Here is an 18,103-nt window from a genome sequence, read left to right on the forward strand (position 1 = left end):
GTGAAGTGATTTATCAGTTATAGTCTATGAGCCTCAATTAATTTCATATAGGGCTTTTCCATAGTTGTACAGTAAATGTTTGAATTAAGACATTTCTTTTCTTTTGAAATTGAATTACATATTAACTGGTTATTGGCTGTCGTTGGTGGTCCACACAACTACAGATAAGAGCTTTGATTTGACAAGAAAACAAATTGGCTCTTAAAAGAGGGGCAGTTCATATTTGACGGCTGGAGATGATTAGGTGTCTCTCTAATGGATACTGTACATTAGCATCAGAGGTGTGAAAAGACCTTTCCTTTCATCTTCCCACTGCTATCAAGAAAGGCTGATTGTATCTTCGAGGCTCCTTCAGTGTACAATAACTGAGGTACTGAAGGACATGATGATAGGACATGGTGTCTGGATGGCTGGGGAGTCAGCAATACCTAGACCACACCTTGAGATAGGTAGAAGTTACTAAGAGAAGTATTCTTGATACAATCAGTTGGCTTTAGAAATGAGGCTCATTTTACATACAAATGTCTGATAGGTAACAGGCATAAACAACCTCAGTCAAGCCTGACAAAGTACTTCTCTAAGGTGGCTGATCATTGAGGGTATTACCCAGGTGTTCCATTCTATTGGAAAGAACCCCAATTCTGGTCTTCTTGGCTAGGGGATATCTACTCTAGTATGATGTTTAGGTGGTTTTCCCATCAGTTGGTTTGCTAGCTTTTAGGAACTTGATCTGAGTTTAGACAATTTAGAGGAGGAGGATTCGTGTCTGTTCCTATTCAATGACCTCAATATAGATCTAGAATCACCAGCTTCAATGTCATGAACATCATCTGGTTGGCCTCTGCACTCTATCCTGCCCAAAGTTGGAGGCCTTTGGTGAATAACTCAGTACTATCAATCAGCTATCCCATCTTCCACCAGTAGAATCACAATGGTGTAAGTTCCTTTGATTTTAAAAGTCATCCAAATGACTCCTCCAGTGCAAAATGATCTCATTGTAAAACTCTCTGTTCCCAAGGGAGTAATAAGAAATATTCTCTTTAAGAACTTCAGGTCAAAGTCCAGATTCCCATCTTTATTCCAGCTTTTGGGTACATCTAAAGGAGGCTCTTATGTTCCAGACATCAAGCTTTCAGATTTTTCCATTGAGAAGATAATAAAAAAGCACTTGTAGCTGGATTTTATTTCATTTATATAATCACTGAAATTACACAGAAATAAGACATTATGTCATCCAGCACTCTTGCTAGCCAGTGTGTATTTCCTCTTTTATAACATCTGACAAAAAGCATCCTACCAGAGTTAGATCATAACAATCTCTTGACCACTTGTGGCAAGTGCAAATTATTCCAAATGAGCTGAATTTTTGCCTGATTCCCATCTGGAAGACTTTAGATATCATTCAGTCTGAGTAGCTATGCCTTTCTTTCACCACTCACATCTTTGTGATGGCAGAATAGCTGGCTCTGCTTGGACCCATGTCATTCTGAGCTCTAAAATTAGCTAAGATTATGATGGCGAAGTACTTTTCAAGCAGAGCCTTTCAGGTGGGGTTGGGGAATTGGTGCTAGAGGCATATTCTTGGAAAGTCAACAGTTTTTTATGAGAAGTTCTCAAAGTAATATTTTCACCTTGATGATTTTTAGAACACATGAGCATGTTCTGGAGCATCTGAACTGGAGCAACCCAATTGTACTTGCTTTGGGGCCAGTTAGGTATCACATTGTTTTACTGATGACAAAGGGCTGAAGTAGAATTTATTTTCACCCCACTGAAGACCAAAGGATATCAATATGTACTGGAGAAATGGTGATTTCTTCAAGGACTTTCACAGGAGGCTGGAGGCACTGCAGGGCACATGATAGCAGAGACACATAACACAAAAGCAGGTACACAGTAGCTCTGGGATCATACTCACATTTTGATCAACACTTAATTTTTATTAAATTGACATATGTTATATTAAATTAATGGCAATAATTGCAATGTTAATATTTTAGTTTTTTTTCATTTTACTTGCAAATTAATTTTGACTGTATTGTACAAGGGCTATATGTATCAGGAGTTTCTGCGTGGTTTTATTGTTACACATTTTTAAAAGCATTAAACTAAAAAGAATTGAAGCCAATATGGGGCCCTAAGAAAGTTGTTTTCTCTAAAGCAGACATCCATACATTATTCAAGTTGAAGATGTACTGATTTTTAAGATTACATTGCATCTTTCTGGGACAACAGTACCAAATCCATTTATCTCACCAAAGGCTGTCCACAGAAAACAACATTTCCTAACTTCAGTAACTTGTGAATCCAAGGGTTGGAACAGACTTGACCATATTTAAAGGAGGAAAACTTGATTTTCTTTCCTTTACAGTTCTTCTTGGAGGATGCACTGGCCATATCGCTGAAGCAGTACCTCCTAAGCAACTTTCTGTACAACTATCCGAAAATATTGTGAACTAACAAAATCACACAAATGGCATAAAGTCTTCCTCAGCTCTTCCTGCTATCTTCTAATGTGAGTCAGGAGCTCTGTATCTCACAGAAAGTGTTCAGTAAGAAGAGTGACAGAATGAACCCAAGTCAATAACAAGAAGCCATTACCATTCATCAGTTGATTCAAGAATGGCCCTGTAAGAGGAAAGACCCCCCCAAACAGTCTTTGGGAAGTCTATGGAGTTCTTAAGACTCTTATGTACATTCCCTCCTTCTTTCATCTTATAGGAACAGAAGAATTACCATTCACTAATCTCCTAGGCAAATTGGTCAATTGTTTTTTGGTACGAATCACCTACCCTGTGAGAATAGTTTGGGAGGGAGTGGAGCATCTGGAGAATTATTTAGGCATATGGAGGAAAGTAATGAATAGGAAGGTACTCAAAGAAGCTCCTGGGAAAGAATCACAGCTAGACACAAAATGTGGGAGAAAAAAGGAGAAAGATGGGGAAGGCAAGAGGTTGCAAGGTGTTGCATTAACTCACTTCAATTGTATCGAGTAAAAAGAATTGATTGAACCTGGGGTGCCAGGGACAGGCATTCTCACACTCGTTTCTCCTTGCTAGCCAAATGGACACAGTGTGAAGAAAGACTGTCTTCTATTGAAAAGGTGCTTTTTCTTCTCCAGAGTATTCAGCTTGGATGAGAGAGTCTAATGGCATGTCTGACAGTGAGCAGATGGAGCTTGGTCTCCAATCTGGAAAATATCTTTGGACAATTCACTTTTCTTTTTATTCCTCAATTTCCCTACTTGTAAAGGAAGTGATGCCCCTCACATAGGTCTATCCTCAAATTACTTTGAAATTTATAGAAGGAAGAGGCTTGTGAATTTCTTTTTCATGACCCAGTTTATGGAGTATCTACATTCTAGCTATCTTACTTATTCTGGCTATCTTACTTCTGACTATCTGCCTTTGGGAATATTACCTAACAGATTTTTCTTCTAATAGCTCTTTGACATCTTCTCATAAATTTTCTTATTTCAAAGAATAATACAATTGATGTTTGAATAAATTGGGAATTATTTTTTTTTCTTCCACATACCATGGGACTTCAGATGTGTGACTTATTCTTGTTGAGCTCCTGTTTCCTCATTTATAAATTGGGACAATCTTAAGAATCTTCAATGCTTGTTAAGAATAATAGGTGTGAATGGAATGTGTGAACTGTGAAGGACCATTCAATTGCCAGGTATCAAGAGTTGGCAAGAAACTGAGCAAAAGCACTACTTAGAGCCATCAGGTCATGAAGTATTTGTTTTACAAGGGACTTTATGAAATCACTTTTGCTGATCTCTTGATTTTGTACTTTATGCTTGTCCTTAACACTGACAGAGAGTTTTTCAGATGGGAATATTGAGTGCACTGGAGGTATCTTCTGGTGTACCATAGTTTGTTGCAGTAGTCCTGGCAACCTATTCCAGGGATGATGCCAAATCCACTAAATGGTGGACTGTTTTTAGGAAGAAGCTTAGTCCTACACATATTTGTGTGCAATCTTGTCGAGAGCCTAAGAAATGCTCAACAAATGATTTTTGAATAAAAGAATAGATTTATTTGTTGGGTTATCAGAAAGAAGAACTAAGGCCAAAGAGTGGAATGGCTAGTGTGAAGAGGGAAAAATTAGAACTAAACTCTTGTGTTATTTAGCTTTCTGTTACTATAACAAATAGCTAAGATAATCAGTTTATTGAAAAATTATCATTTTTTTATTTTATTATTTTTTTGTACTGGGGATTGAACTCTGTACCTTGCGCTTGCGAGGCAGGCAACAGAACCAGTATGCTAAATCCCTGGCCTGAAAGACTATCATTGTCTCACAGTTTTGAAGGTTTTAGTGCATGGTCAGTTGGCTTCACTGACTTAGGGTCTGTAATGAGGCAGCATATTAGTGATAGCAGCTCTTGGTAAAACCCCTTACCTTATGACTGGGAAGAGAAAGAGGAAGAAAGGGGCTGGGTCCCCACTGTCCTCTTCAGGAACATGTTCTCAGTGATCTGAGGACTTTTCACTAGGTTCCTTTTCTTAAAGATTCCACCATTTCCCAGTAGTAATACTATGAAGAATAAGCCTTTACTACATGGGCCCTTGGGTGACCTTCAAGATCAAACCACAGAAGATCCTAATCATTGCAAGTCTTTAATCAGAGAGTGACTGTGTTAGGACTGATAGATATTAGATTTTAAATTACTGAATTGTGTTGGAGGGGTCCTAGAAGATCTGTTGTTCTGGAAATAGAAAGGAGCTTTCCTAAACACCCAGATGCTTGTCTGAGCATAATTCCCATCCAGCGGACCCCAGAGATGAACAAAGCCTAAAGAGCTAATCTTTACAGGCTTCAAGAATGCTGGGATCAGTGTTACTTCTGACCCACTTCCTGATACATGTTTTTAATATATCCTTATATGTAGTATGTGAGAAAATTCATTCTCCTGAGGGCCAGTGTTTCAAAACAAAGGTAAAGTACATGGATAGGTATAAGTGCAGGATGGAATGTTTTTATGTGGCAGTAGTAAAAATTTGTAAGGAGTGGAATCTTTCAACCCATGAACTTCAGAATTGTTTTAATGTATCTTCTCAGGGGCCATCCAAATACTGGGTATTTGAACAAGTTTTCCTGTTTATCACTTCTACAAGAGGGCTGAGTGTTCCTGCTTTTCATTATTCTGTGGATCTGGCCACAAATACTGGCCATAAGAGACAGTGACGTATAAAATGAGATTTTTTAAAAAAGAAATGAAAGCCATCCTTCTTGCTTTTAGATATCCCCTTTATCTCCTGTCAACCAGCCAGGAGCTTTAATTAGAGATGCTTTTTTATAAAAGATAAAATCTGTTAAAATCTATACATTGTATAAAATCTATTATAGTTCCTTTATGTTTACTCTTGTGCATTATCTGTGTTCCTAAGTTTTTTTATTTCTATGAATTCACCAGGATTTTGGTGGGCACAGAGCCCTCATGATTCTTTTCCATCTCTGCTGATGTTTTCTTCCAAGCATTCATACTTCTTTTTCATAGCAATCATCACACTCATTGATTATCTGCTCTTCCTATAGGCTTTAAGTTTCATGAGGGTTGAAACCAAGTCTGCTTTGTTATCTGCTGTATCTTGAAGCCTGGTATAGTTTCTGGCATGAAATGGGCACTAGCTTAAGATCTGTTGAATAAATCAAAGTACTGATGGTATTCACTTCAATCTTATTATTACTTTCCAGATATGATCTGAAAAAATAGGTAGGACCCAAAATTTTATAGATTGGACCCTCAAAATTTTATAGATTTTATAGATTGGACCCTCAAAATGAAGTTTCCTGGTTCCAAATTATTGCCTCCTTTCCCTCTGTATGGTAGATTGTCTCTCCAGGTGATGTGAGCCTGTGTTCTTTTCAATACTAACAGTCTTGATGTTGATGCTCTAGTTATGATTATCTCTTTTGTAATTTGTAGTGGAGATGGATTTGAAAGAAAATATAAAATTCAAAAGGTTCTGCACAGCAACAGAAACAGCAAAGAGAGTGAAAAGATACCCTACAGAATGGGAAAAAAATTTTGCCAGCTATTCATCAAACAGAGGAAAATATCGAGAATATATAAAGAATTCAAAAAATTAGATCCCTTAAAATAAAAGATCCAATCAAAAATGGGCAAGTGAAATGAATAGAGACTTCACAGAAGAAGTACAAATGGCCAATAAATGCATGGTGACATGTTCAACATCACTGGCCATTAGAGAAATGCAAATTAAAACAACATTGAGATTCCACCTTACACCAGAAAGGATGGCCACCATCAAGAAATCATACAATGACAAATGCTGACAAGGCTGAAAGAAAAAAAGGAGGCCCTGATATATTATTGGTGGGAATGTAAACTAGTATAACCTCTATTATAACCACTATGGAAATCAGTATGGAGAATCCTCAAATCTCCAGCTATTCTACTTCTTGTATCTTCCTGAGGTAAAGGCACCATATTACAGTGATACATGCTTACTGACCATCAAAAGATGAATGGATAAAGAAAATGTAATATTAAACACAATGAGTTACTACTCTGCCATAAAGAAAAATAAATGAGTCATTTGTAGGAAATGGATGCACCTTGAGACTGTAATGTTAAGTGAAATAAATCAGACATACAAACTTAAATATTGTATGGTTTCTCTTATATAAGAGACTCAAATTATAAATAAAAAGGAAAATAAAAGATGGATAATAGGAGGTAGGGAGATACATCTTTCTCAAATGGGGAGGAGATTGAGAGATGGAAGGAATAGGAAGAGAGGGGAAGGAAAAGAGATGAAAGAAAGCAAATTAAGATGTGTTATGTACATGTACCAACTCCACAAAAGGAATATAAACTTTCTGTACTACGAACATGTACTAATAAAAATAAATTTAAAAATAAAAGTTAAAAAAGAAAGAAGTATGACAAAAGAAAGAAAATGTTATCATTTGGCCTATTCACACTGCTAAATTCATTTTCAGGGGTTGCTGTGATGCAGGGTGGGATGGCTTCCTGAGGGCTCTTGACAAAACGCTATTTGCAGTCAAAGCGGAATAAGGCTGGTTCCATGACACCAGAGCTGAGCTACCAATGGTTAGGCATCCCCACACTGGTGGACTGCACCTGAGCTCTGGATAGATGCTATCTTCTACATAAATAGAAATTAGACCCTTGGAATGTAGAGAAGTAGATGCAGGTATTGGGACTTAGGAGCAAAGAGGACAGTGAGGGAGTAGGACAGAGAAGGTGGCAGCACTCATGGGTAAAGGAGTGTGACAATCTGCCTAGGCCATGTGGCTGACAACCCGGCTGATGCTTGTTTTGACTTTTCTCTAGTGCACAACCCGTGCATGCAGATGACTTTACATCTCATAGCAAAATGTGCGACAGCAATGTGCTAAGCAAATGCAAACAAAAATATGCTTCCCCCACTCTAAACAAATCTCTCACACATCGTAATGAAGCCACAGCATGGTGAGAGACTGAAGACAGAGACCGCCAGGAACCAGATTTGCTCATTGTTTAAACCACACTCTAAGGATCAATATATACGTTCGGAGGAATCACCTTGGGTTCTGTTGTTTTAGTTGCTGTTATTTAGATTAAGCAACACATTAAAGCATTATCCATTCAACTCATTCAACATTTATTATGCACCTACTGTGATCCAGAAACAGGCAGCCACCAAAGAAGATACTGTGAAGGATACAGAGAGGAGATATCAGAAGTCTATCTTTCAGCAACTGTTTCCCTGCTTCTGCTCATGCACATCCCTTAGTCTAGGATGTGCTTCACCTATAGAAATCCTTTCCACACTTTAAGGGCCAACTTAGGAATATTTCCTTCCTTATCTCCACATTTCTTCCTTACAGTAAGAATTAGTCATTCTTTTTCCTGTGCTTTAACAACACGATACTTCTACTCCAAAGGTGCACAGTTGGTATTTGATGAAAGTACTTGCTACCATCTTATTTCTTTTGCCTTCATTTTTTCCACTTCCCTGAAGCTTGTAGGACAATAATTTTCCTAGTTTAGGGAAAATTCTAACAGTAGTAAGAAATCTATTAGCAGGCACCTGGAAGGAAGGTCCCCCACTGCCATCCCAGGCTTCTAGGGCAGGGAAGCTGAGCTGGTGCCAGCACCCAGAAGGAAGCTCCCCTGCTGCCATCCCAGGCTCCTAGGGCAGAGAAGATGAGCCAGTCCCAGCACCCGGAAGGAAACTCCCCCACTGCCATCCCAAGCTCCTAGGGCAGAGAAGGTGAGCCGCACGGGTGCCAGAAGCACCCCCTCCAGTGGAAATGAGAAGACACATAAACAAGTCTCAAAAACAGACTTCTGGACCACCTACAGCAACACCAAAGGGAAACGAGATGGAAAAATCTGATACTCAACCACCTGGACTCTTTGAACTGGCAACAAAAGAGGATCTGGGAAAAATGAAATCAGAAATAATTACTCAGATAACAGCAAAGATTGTGCTTATGGTGCAAGACATGATTAATAAATCTAGAGAGGACACAGATAAAAAAATAGAGGATCTGAGGAACATGATGGAATCCCAACATAGGAAACAAATGGAATCCATAAAACAGATACAAACAGATTTTCAAGAGATTAAAATCTCCATCGAAAGTCTGCAAGCAGAATGAACCAATGTGAGGATAGAATTTCAGATATAGAAGATAAGATTGCAATTAGTGACCAGGAAAAGAAAAATTGCTTTAGAATTGTAAGGGAACATGAGAAATCAATCCAGCAGCTGCTAGACGATGCAAAGGAGAATAACATAAGACTGACTGGAGTCAATGAAGAAAGAGGAGAGAGTGCAGATGACATAAAAAAAACTGTTCACAGAAGTGATGGCAGAAAACTTCCCAAGGAGGGGAAAAGAGCTTGACATACAAATAAGTGAGGCATATAGGACTCCAGCTAGCCTTGGTCAAAAAAAAAATCTACACATAGGCATATAATAGTTAGGATTCCAGAAATCCAACAGAAGAACAAAATTCTACACGCAGTCAGAGAAAAGAAACAAATCACCTACAAAGGAAAGCCCATCAGAATCACAGAACACTTCTCAATGCAAACCCTCAAGGCAAGAAGAGCTTGGAGTGATGTATTTCAAGCCCTAAAGGAAAATAGCCTCCAACCCAGATTGATGTACTCTGCAAAACTATTTTTCAAAATTGATGGAGAAATAAGATAATTTCATGATAAAGAGCACCTCAGGAACTTCATGAATATCAAACCAGCACTGCAAAAAATTTTAGACAATACCCTAGGAAAAGACAATGAGAATCACAACCCCAGGAAACCAGCAGAATGAATCCATTGGGTGTGACAAATTAAACGCAAAGGGGGAGAATCCAACAAAAAGAAAACGTCATGACAAGGCTTTTAAAACTTTTAACTTCATCTCCCTAATGAGTGTATAATTCAATCTTGTTATTGTACTGATTAGTATTTTTCTGATTCTAGAGTTGCACACCATTCCTTCTGCTATACTGGCTATTTATCATCTTCTTACGTCTACATTTTAATTGGGTTGTCTATTAATGAGCTCTAAGAATTCTTTATATATTCTGGTCATAGGTTATATGCATTGTAAATATGGTCTGTTTAAGGACTACTTTTCATTTTAATGATGTCATTTAAAGTTCTAAATTTTGTTGGAATCCCATTTATCAATTTTTTTCTTTTATACATCAGGATTTTTGTATCCTAGGTAGTTCTTGCCTACTCTAAATTCATAAATATTTTCCCTTATAATTTCTTCTTAAAGTTTTATACTTTTAGGCTTTCTTATTTAGGTTCATAGATCCCTTCAAGTTATTTTCATGTATGGAAATAAAGGGTTGAGGTTAATATTTTTATATACAGATACCAGGTGTTCTAGTGCTGTTTGCTGAAAACACTCTCTCTTCCTCGGCTCTTGAATTGAGTTTATATTCTATAAAATGCTAATGTGAAATAATCTTTCAAAACTCAGTGGACCATATATGTGTGGTTCTATTTCTAGATTCTCTGTTTTATTCCAATGATCTATATGTCTTTCCTTACACCAACACTGCCTTGATTACTGTAGCTTTAGAAGAAGTCTTAAAATTAGGTACTAAACGTCTTCCAACACTGTTTTTGTTTTTGTTTTTAACTTTTCTAGGTCCTTTGTACTCTACATAACTTTTAAATTTCAATATCCAATTCTTCATTTATAGCAAGTATACACAGTCCTGAATTTTTATATATACCTTGCGTTTTCTAATCCTGCTAAATTCAAGTACAAGTTCTAGGGGCTCCTAGAGATTTCTTAGTATTTTCTCTGTAGATGATCATTTATTCTACATATAAAGATTTTGCTTCTGCTGTGCCAATCCTATCCTAGTTGTGTCATTTTATTGCCAAACTATTTTGGTGGGGCCTAGGTTTCAAAGTTTAATGGTCAGATAAAGAGTAAGCATATCTGCCCTTGTTCCCCACCTTAAGGAGAAAGCATTGTATCTTCTCCATTTATATAAGGCATTCTTGCTGGAAGTATGGAGTACATGTATTTAACCTGTTGAGAAGTTTCTGTTCTACTTCTAGTCTCCTGATAGCTTTTACCATGAACAGCTGTACAATTTAGTACAATACTTTTTCTCCAACTAGTGACAGGATCATATGGCTTTTTCCTTTCCTCTGTTAAAATGATGACTTTTGGGGGTGGATCTTCCAATGCTGAACCAACACTGCCATCCCTATAACAAAACCACTTTCTACATCCTGCCAGGTCTGACTTCCAATATTTTGTTTTGTTAAACAAATTTCTATCTATGTTCATACTTTTTTCTTCTATTATCTTTATCCAGTTTTAGGATTAGCATAATGTTGAGTTCCTAAAATGAGGGGAGAAGTGTTCCTTCTTTTTTCTGCTTTAATTGTTTGATATAATTTCTCAGTTAAAATATTTATGAGCCTGCTGTTGTCATATAGGTAGGTTTTCAAGCTAGGAATATACTTTCTTTAATAGCTGCTATTCAAATTTTATATTTCCTCCAGAGTTAGTTTCATTAATTTGTCTTCCAAGGTACTTCTTAGAAGTTGTCAAATTTATTTCAAAACAGATTTTTGTAATGTGCTTTCTATATCCTTTTAAATTCTGTAAAATCTGTGGTAATGTCTCCTAGATCTTAATATTGTAATTTAAAAAATGTATAACGGATATTGTGTAACAGGAAGAAAAGGTCTAAAAGACCAGGGGAATTGGGAGGGGTAGGGGAAGGGAAAAAAGGGAAAGGAAAAAAATACGAGAAGAGGAAAAAAATGGAAACAAGGTCTTTGCAAATAGGGAAGGGTGGAGGGGGCGAAGGGAGGGCAAGGGAAGGGGAAAATAAATAAGAACCAAGATACTCAAGTAAAGCTACAAGATCCCAATGATGAATGTAACTGTATTTTATACCAAAAATGTACCAATAAACTTAATGGGGAAAAAAAAAAAAGAAATCTATTAGCAGGCTAAACCTCACAAAGGAGGCCCTGGATTAAGTTTACAATTTTTTTATTCAGAGTCTTTTAGCTCAAAGACAAATGTAGAACTCCAATCTGCCTTCCTTAAAACACTGACTAAATTGCAGTAATGGCAAAGACCCCAGGATAACACAAACAATGTGGAATTTGAAGTTCTGATTTTGTTGGTTTGAAATCCTGGCTCTGCCATTTACTGAATTTGTTACTTTAGAAAATTTAGCTAACATATTTGTGTCTAGGTTTCTTAATCTTTAAAATGAGCATAATAATAAAGCATACCTAATAGGGTCAGCCTGAAGATAAAGTGTATTGATCAATGTACATACTTAGAAAACTGAATGGCACTTGATACATGTTCAAAAGATGATAGTTATTCGTTATTATTCTCCAAATGAATTACTTCACACCTAGAATTCACTGTAGTGTTGTACTATTGATGGTTCTTTGTAATCAGATTTGTACTCTGAATCCTTTGAGGCTCAGTTTTATAAAAGGTCACTTGATAGATACTTCAAATGCTCATAGCATTTTTGAAGAATGAGTCATTGGAGTTAGATCTTAAATTTTAAGTTTAATATTTTTACCATGCTTAGTTGTCTTACCTGTGAGAAGTTGCTCCACTTCCCTAATCTTATATTTTTTCAACATAAAAGGAGAGATAACCATAGATATTTTCAAGGTTGCTGTAATGATGGAAAGAGTATTATAGTATTGATTTAAATAACATATGGAAGTGTCTAATATGTGTGGCAATCTTCATAAATATTTGTTTTCTTCTTTTATTTATTTATTTTTCTTGGTACCGGGGATCAAACTCAGGTCCTTGCGCTTGTGCAGCGGCAGTGAAACCACTGAGCTAAATCCCTGGCCCCTTCTTCTTTTATTTAAAAAAGGCTTTTATGGAACTCCCAGGCACATCCACCAGCTTCCGGCAGAGCCGGCTGGGCAGACCCACCTGGGCAGAGCACCCCGGGGTGACTGAGGCCAGCTCTGTCTGGCAAGCCATGCCCACTTGTGACCAGGAGCTGGTGAGGACCCCCTGGACAAGCCCACCAGCGGCCAGAAGAGCTGCGTGGGCGACTGCAACAACAGAGCCCCGCCTCCTCCAGCTCTTGGCTATGCAGCTACCTGGTTCCACACTACAGAGGCTCAGGGGGACATAAAGGCCATTGTCCTGAGCTGCAGAAGTGAACAATAGAGAGAGGGCCTCTCTTAGGCTCCCTGATGAAAACTGAAGCCCACTGGAAAGTGAAGGGAATCTCTGCAATAAAGGCACACCAGACCACCATACTTGGTAAGTTGGAGGGATCATCACTTCTCATCGGAACCTGGACTATCTTCAGGGAAAGGCAGCTAGAACCTGCAATGGAACCTTGAACAGTTCAACCCTGCAGGAGGACAGGGAACTCAACTTGGGACTTGCAGCCAGAAATCTGCCTGAATCTCATGGCTCTGTGACTGGCTTAATGAGACTTATTGAATTATAACTGCACACTGCTGCCCACATTGTCTATTGTGACAGCAGAGAAATACCCTGGAGTCCCTTCACTTTTAACTTTTATTTGTTATTTTAAAAATTACCACTATTTTATTTTTCTCTTTGTTCTTTCTTTTCTCTTTTCTTTCTCTCTCTCTCTGTCTCTGTCTCTCTCTCTCTCTTTCTCTCTCTCTCTCTCTCTCTCTCTTTCTCTCTCTCTCTCTCTCTCTCTCTCTCTGTCACTTGCTCCCTTGCTATCCCACATTGTTCTTCATCTCCCTTTGTGTTGCTATTCTGGCCCTAATTTGCATTTATTCTTTTTTTTCTTTTCTTCTCTTTTTCCTTCTCTCACTTGTGCCCTTTGACCTCACTGCTAACCTTCCCCTATCCTTCTACCTACCTATCCCTCCCTCCCCAACTCCTTCTAACTCCCCACCCGGAACGGTAAAGTTGCTATATTGAAGAGTTTATTCACTATAGATATATGTTGGGTTGGTCCTCAATTTTGATCTATTTCACACAATTAAAGGTGATAGATTAATAACTACCACAAATGGTCATTTTCTAAGATGAAGTTGATGCTACGGTGTTGCTGATTGTACCACTTGGGCTAAGGTGTTGTGATTGATCTGATCAGTTGTCTTTTCTGATATAATGAAAATGAGATAGCCTCAGAGCCTAAAGACCAGCTATATCTGGAAGACACTTCTAAGAAGCAATCATTCCATAAGGGTTCTAAATACATCAACAAAGATACTTACAATAAGCAACTTCAAAGTATCAACCCAGGAACTAAACCAAGGACAGTACTGAAAACAAAAATGAGAAGACATTTAAGTAAGGCACAAACTCAGACTTCCACTCCACAAAAGGCAAATTCTGTGGGAAATGAGGTGGAAAATTCTGATAATTAACCACTGGGAAACCCTGAACTGATAGCACAGGAAGTAACAAAACAGATGAATGAGGCTCTAGAAAAATTCAAAGCAGAAATAATCTCCCAGACAACTACAGAGAAGGTGAGCAGAGTGAAAGACATGATTAGAGTCTCTTGAACAGAAACAGATAAAAAAAAAAATAGATGAGCTGAGAAATATGCTGGAAGCCATGAATGCCCAGCATAAGAAAGAAATGGAAACCATAAAACAGATTCAAACAAATATTCAGGAGATTAAAAACTCCACTGAATGCATGCAGAGCAGATTAAGGGAATGTGAAGATAGAATATCAGACATAGAAGACAGGATTGCAGTTAAGGACCATGAAAACAGAGATTTCTTAAAAATAGTAAGGGACCATGAGAAATCAATCCAACAGCTGTTAGATGATGTAAATAAGGATAACATAAGACTGATAAGAGTCCACTAAAAAACAGGAGAAAGTACAACTGACATAAAAAAAAACTGTTCACAGAAGTAATAGTAGAAAACTTAGACAGAGGTAGAGAACTGGACATAGAGATAAGTGAGAAATATAGAACTCCAACTAGCCATGATCAAAAGAAAATCTACACCTAGACATATAACAGTCAAGATCCCAGAAACCCTATGGAAAAACAAAATCCTACAAGCAGTTAGAGAAAAGAAACAAATACAAAGGAAAGCCCATTAGAATCACAGCAGGCTTCTCAACACAAACCTTCAAATCAAGGAGAGCCTGGAGTGAAGTATTTCAAGCCCTAAAAGAAAATATCTTCCAACCTAGACTATTGTATCCTGCAAAATTATCTTTCAAAATCAATGGGGAAATTAGATACTTCCATGACAAAGAACACCGGAGAAATTTCATGAACACAAAACCAGCACTCCAAACAATTCTAAACAATATCCTAGAAAAAGACAATGAAGGTCACAACTCCATGAGGTCCAACAGAGGGAAGCCACCAGGCAAGGTAAGACACTAAAGGGAAAGGGGGAGAAGTAAGAAATAAAAGAGCCAACAACAGTAAAACATCATGACAAGGATGAGGCAATATCCATCAACTATAAATATCAATATTAATGGCCTCAATTCACCGATAAAAAGAAATAGACTGACAGAATTCATTAAGAAGCAAAATCCAACAATATGCTGTATACAAGAAACACACCTAATTCAAAAGGGAAATTCATAGATTAAAAGTAAAAGGATGGAAAACAGTTCTCTACAGGACAGGAACGCAGCAAAAAGCAGGCATAGCAATCTTACTTGCAGACAAAGTAGATTTCAAACCAAAACTAATTAAGAGAGACAAAGATGGTCACTAAATACTTGTGAAGGGAACAATCCAAGAGGAAGAGATGACAGTCCTAAATATATATGCACCAAATACAAATGCCTCCAACTATACAAAACAAATTTTAATGGACATGAAAAACCAAATAAGCACTAATACAATTGTAGTGGGGGACCTCAATATCCCACTATCACAAATAGACGGACCATCTAGACAAAAAATTAACAACAAAATTCTAGAACTGAATCAAGCTATTGAACAAATGGGCTTAATAGATGTTTACAGAGTGTTCCACCCCACAAAATCAGAATACACATTCTTTTTGGCTGCACATGGGTCATTCTCCAAAATAGACCACATGCTAGCTCATAGGACTTGTCTAAGTAAATGTAAAATAATTGAAGTTACCCCCCATACATTATTAGACCATAGTGCAATAAAATTGGAGATCAATAACATAAGAAACCACAAAACCCCCACAAACACATGGAAATTGAATAACACCCTCCTGAACAACCAATGGGTCACAGAGGAAATTAAAGAAATTAAACAGTTTCTACAAGTAAATGATAATGCCAGTATAATATACAGGAATCTATGGGACACAATGAAAGCAGTTCTATGTGGGAAACGCATAGCAGTGAATGCCCATATTAGGAAAACAGAGAGAACTCAAATAAATAACCTAATGCAGAAGCTCAAGCTCCTAGAAAAAGAAAAGCATAACAAGCCCAAAGCTCATGCAAGAGAGGAAATTATAAGGTTCAGAGCATAAATCACTGCAATGGAGACTAAGAGAAAGATACAAAAAAATCAGTGAATCAAAGAGTTGGCTTTTCAAAAGAATAAATAAAATTGATCAACCTTTAGCCTACCTTAACAAAAAAAGGCAAGAAAAGGCTCAAATCCATGCAATGAAGAACGAAAGAGTGTGCTAGCAGAGCGAGCTGACGCACCCAGGCCGCAGCATCGGGAACTATGGTGCTTTCGAACATCCTGATCACCGGTACACCAGGAATTGGAAAAACCACACTAGGCAAAGAACTTGCATCCAGATCAGGACTAAAGTATATTAATGTGGGTGATGTAGCTCGAGAAGGGGTGTTATATAATGGTTATGATGAAAAGTATGAGTGCCCCATTTTAGATGAATAAAAAGTAGTTGATGAGTTAGAGAACCAAATGGCAGAAGGTGGAGTTATTGTTGGCTACCATGGTTGTGATTTCTTTCCTGAATGATGGTTTCATGCAGTTTTTGTGTTGAGAACAGATAACAGTATATTGTAAAAAAAAGACTTGAAACAAGGGGTTATAACGAGAAGAAACTAGGAGACAATATCAAGTGCGAGATTTTTCAAGTTCTCTATGAAGAGGCCATGTTATCATACAAGGAAGGTAATGTGCACCAGCTGCCCAGTAATATGCCTGAAGTGCTAGAGGACAACAGAAACCAGATCTTGAGATGGATTGAGCAGTGTGCCAAAGCTCATAGCCCATGCCTGGTCACTGGGTGATGCCTCTTTGCCCACCATGTAGACACAGCCTACAAGTGTCTGTAAAAACCAAAACTATCTGGAAGGCCCAGGAGGTTTTTATGCCTAAGTTTCTTTTTCTCCATGAGAAGGTTAAACAATCACAAATATAATGAATACAATTATTATTAAGTATTTAAAATACACATCAGTTGCTAAACAATAAATCTGATCAAATGGGAAAAAAAAGAACAAAAAAGGTGAAGTCACAACAGACCCAGAAGAAATCCAGAGGATCATCAATACCTACTTGGAGAACCTATACTCTAATAAAATGGAAAACACAGAAGAAATGGACAAATTCCTAAATACATACGAATTGCCAAAGTTAAATGAAGAAGATATAGAAATTCTGAACACCCCAATTACAATGAGGGAAATTGGAAATGTAATAAAAAATTTACCAACAAAGAAAAGCCCAGGTCTGGATGGCTTCACTGCTCAATTCTACAAGACATTTAAAGAAGAACTATCACCATTACTCTTTAAACTCTTCAAGGAAATTGAAAGGGAAGCAAGGCTTCCAAATTCATTCCTGGAAGCAAGTATTATTTTGACTCCAAAACCAGGGAAAGGCCCAACACAAAAAGAGAACTACAGGCCAATCTCCCTAATGAACATAGATGCAAAAGTCCTCAACAAGATACTGGCAAACAGAATACAGAGGATCATCAAGAAGATCATACACCCTGACCAAGTTGGATTTATCCCAGGGATGCAAGGATGATTCAACGTTCATAAATCAATAAATGCAGTACATTATGTTAACAGAGTCAAGGAAAATAACCATACGTTCATCCCAATAGATGCAGAAAAGGTATTTGACAAAATCCAACACCCATTCATGATAAAAACCCTACACAAAACTGGAATGGAAGGTCTTTATCTCAACTTGATTAAGGCTATCTATGAAAACCAATGGCCAGCATCATACTAAATGGTCAAAAACTGCAAACTTTTATGCTAAAATCAGGAACAACACAAGGATGCCCACTATCCCCACTCCTGTTCAATATTGTTCTAGAAACATTAGCCACAGCAATTAGAAAAGAGAAAGAAATAAAAGGAATAAAGATAGGAAAGGAAGAAGTTAAACTTCCATTATTTGCCGATATGATATTTTATATAGAAGACCCAAAAAACTCGGCCCAAAGACTTCTAGACTTAATTGACAGATTCAGTAGAGTAGCGAGATACAAGGTCAACACTTAAAACACAATAGCCTTCTTATACACAAATAGCAAACTCACTGAGAGAGAAATTAGGGAAACAATTCCTTTTACATGCATCCAGAAAAATGAACTATCTAGGAATCAATTTAATAAAGGAAGCAAAAGACCTCTACACTGAAAACTACAGCACTCTAAAAAAAAAAA

The 18,103-nt window shown here is 37.5% G+C and overlaps 1 pseudogene; it reads left to right on the forward strand.

The window, feature by feature from the left end:
* Positions 1–16,099: 16,099 nt before the first annotated feature.
* Positions 16,100–16,709, forward strand: LOC106008302 (adenylate kinase isoenzyme 6 pseudogene; annotated as a pseudogene).
* The last annotated feature ends 1,394 nt before the right edge of the window (positions 16,710–18,103 follow it).

Source organism: Heterocephalus glaber, unplaced genomic scaffold (genome assembly GCF_053883595.1).
Source record: "Heterocephalus glaber isolate CG9 unplaced genomic scaffold, H.glaber_assembly_v1.0 deba00001431, whole genome shotgun sequence".
In the NCBI taxonomy this organism is placed as follows: Eukaryota; Metazoa; Chordata; class Mammalia; order Rodentia; family Bathyergidae; genus Heterocephalus; species Heterocephalus glaber.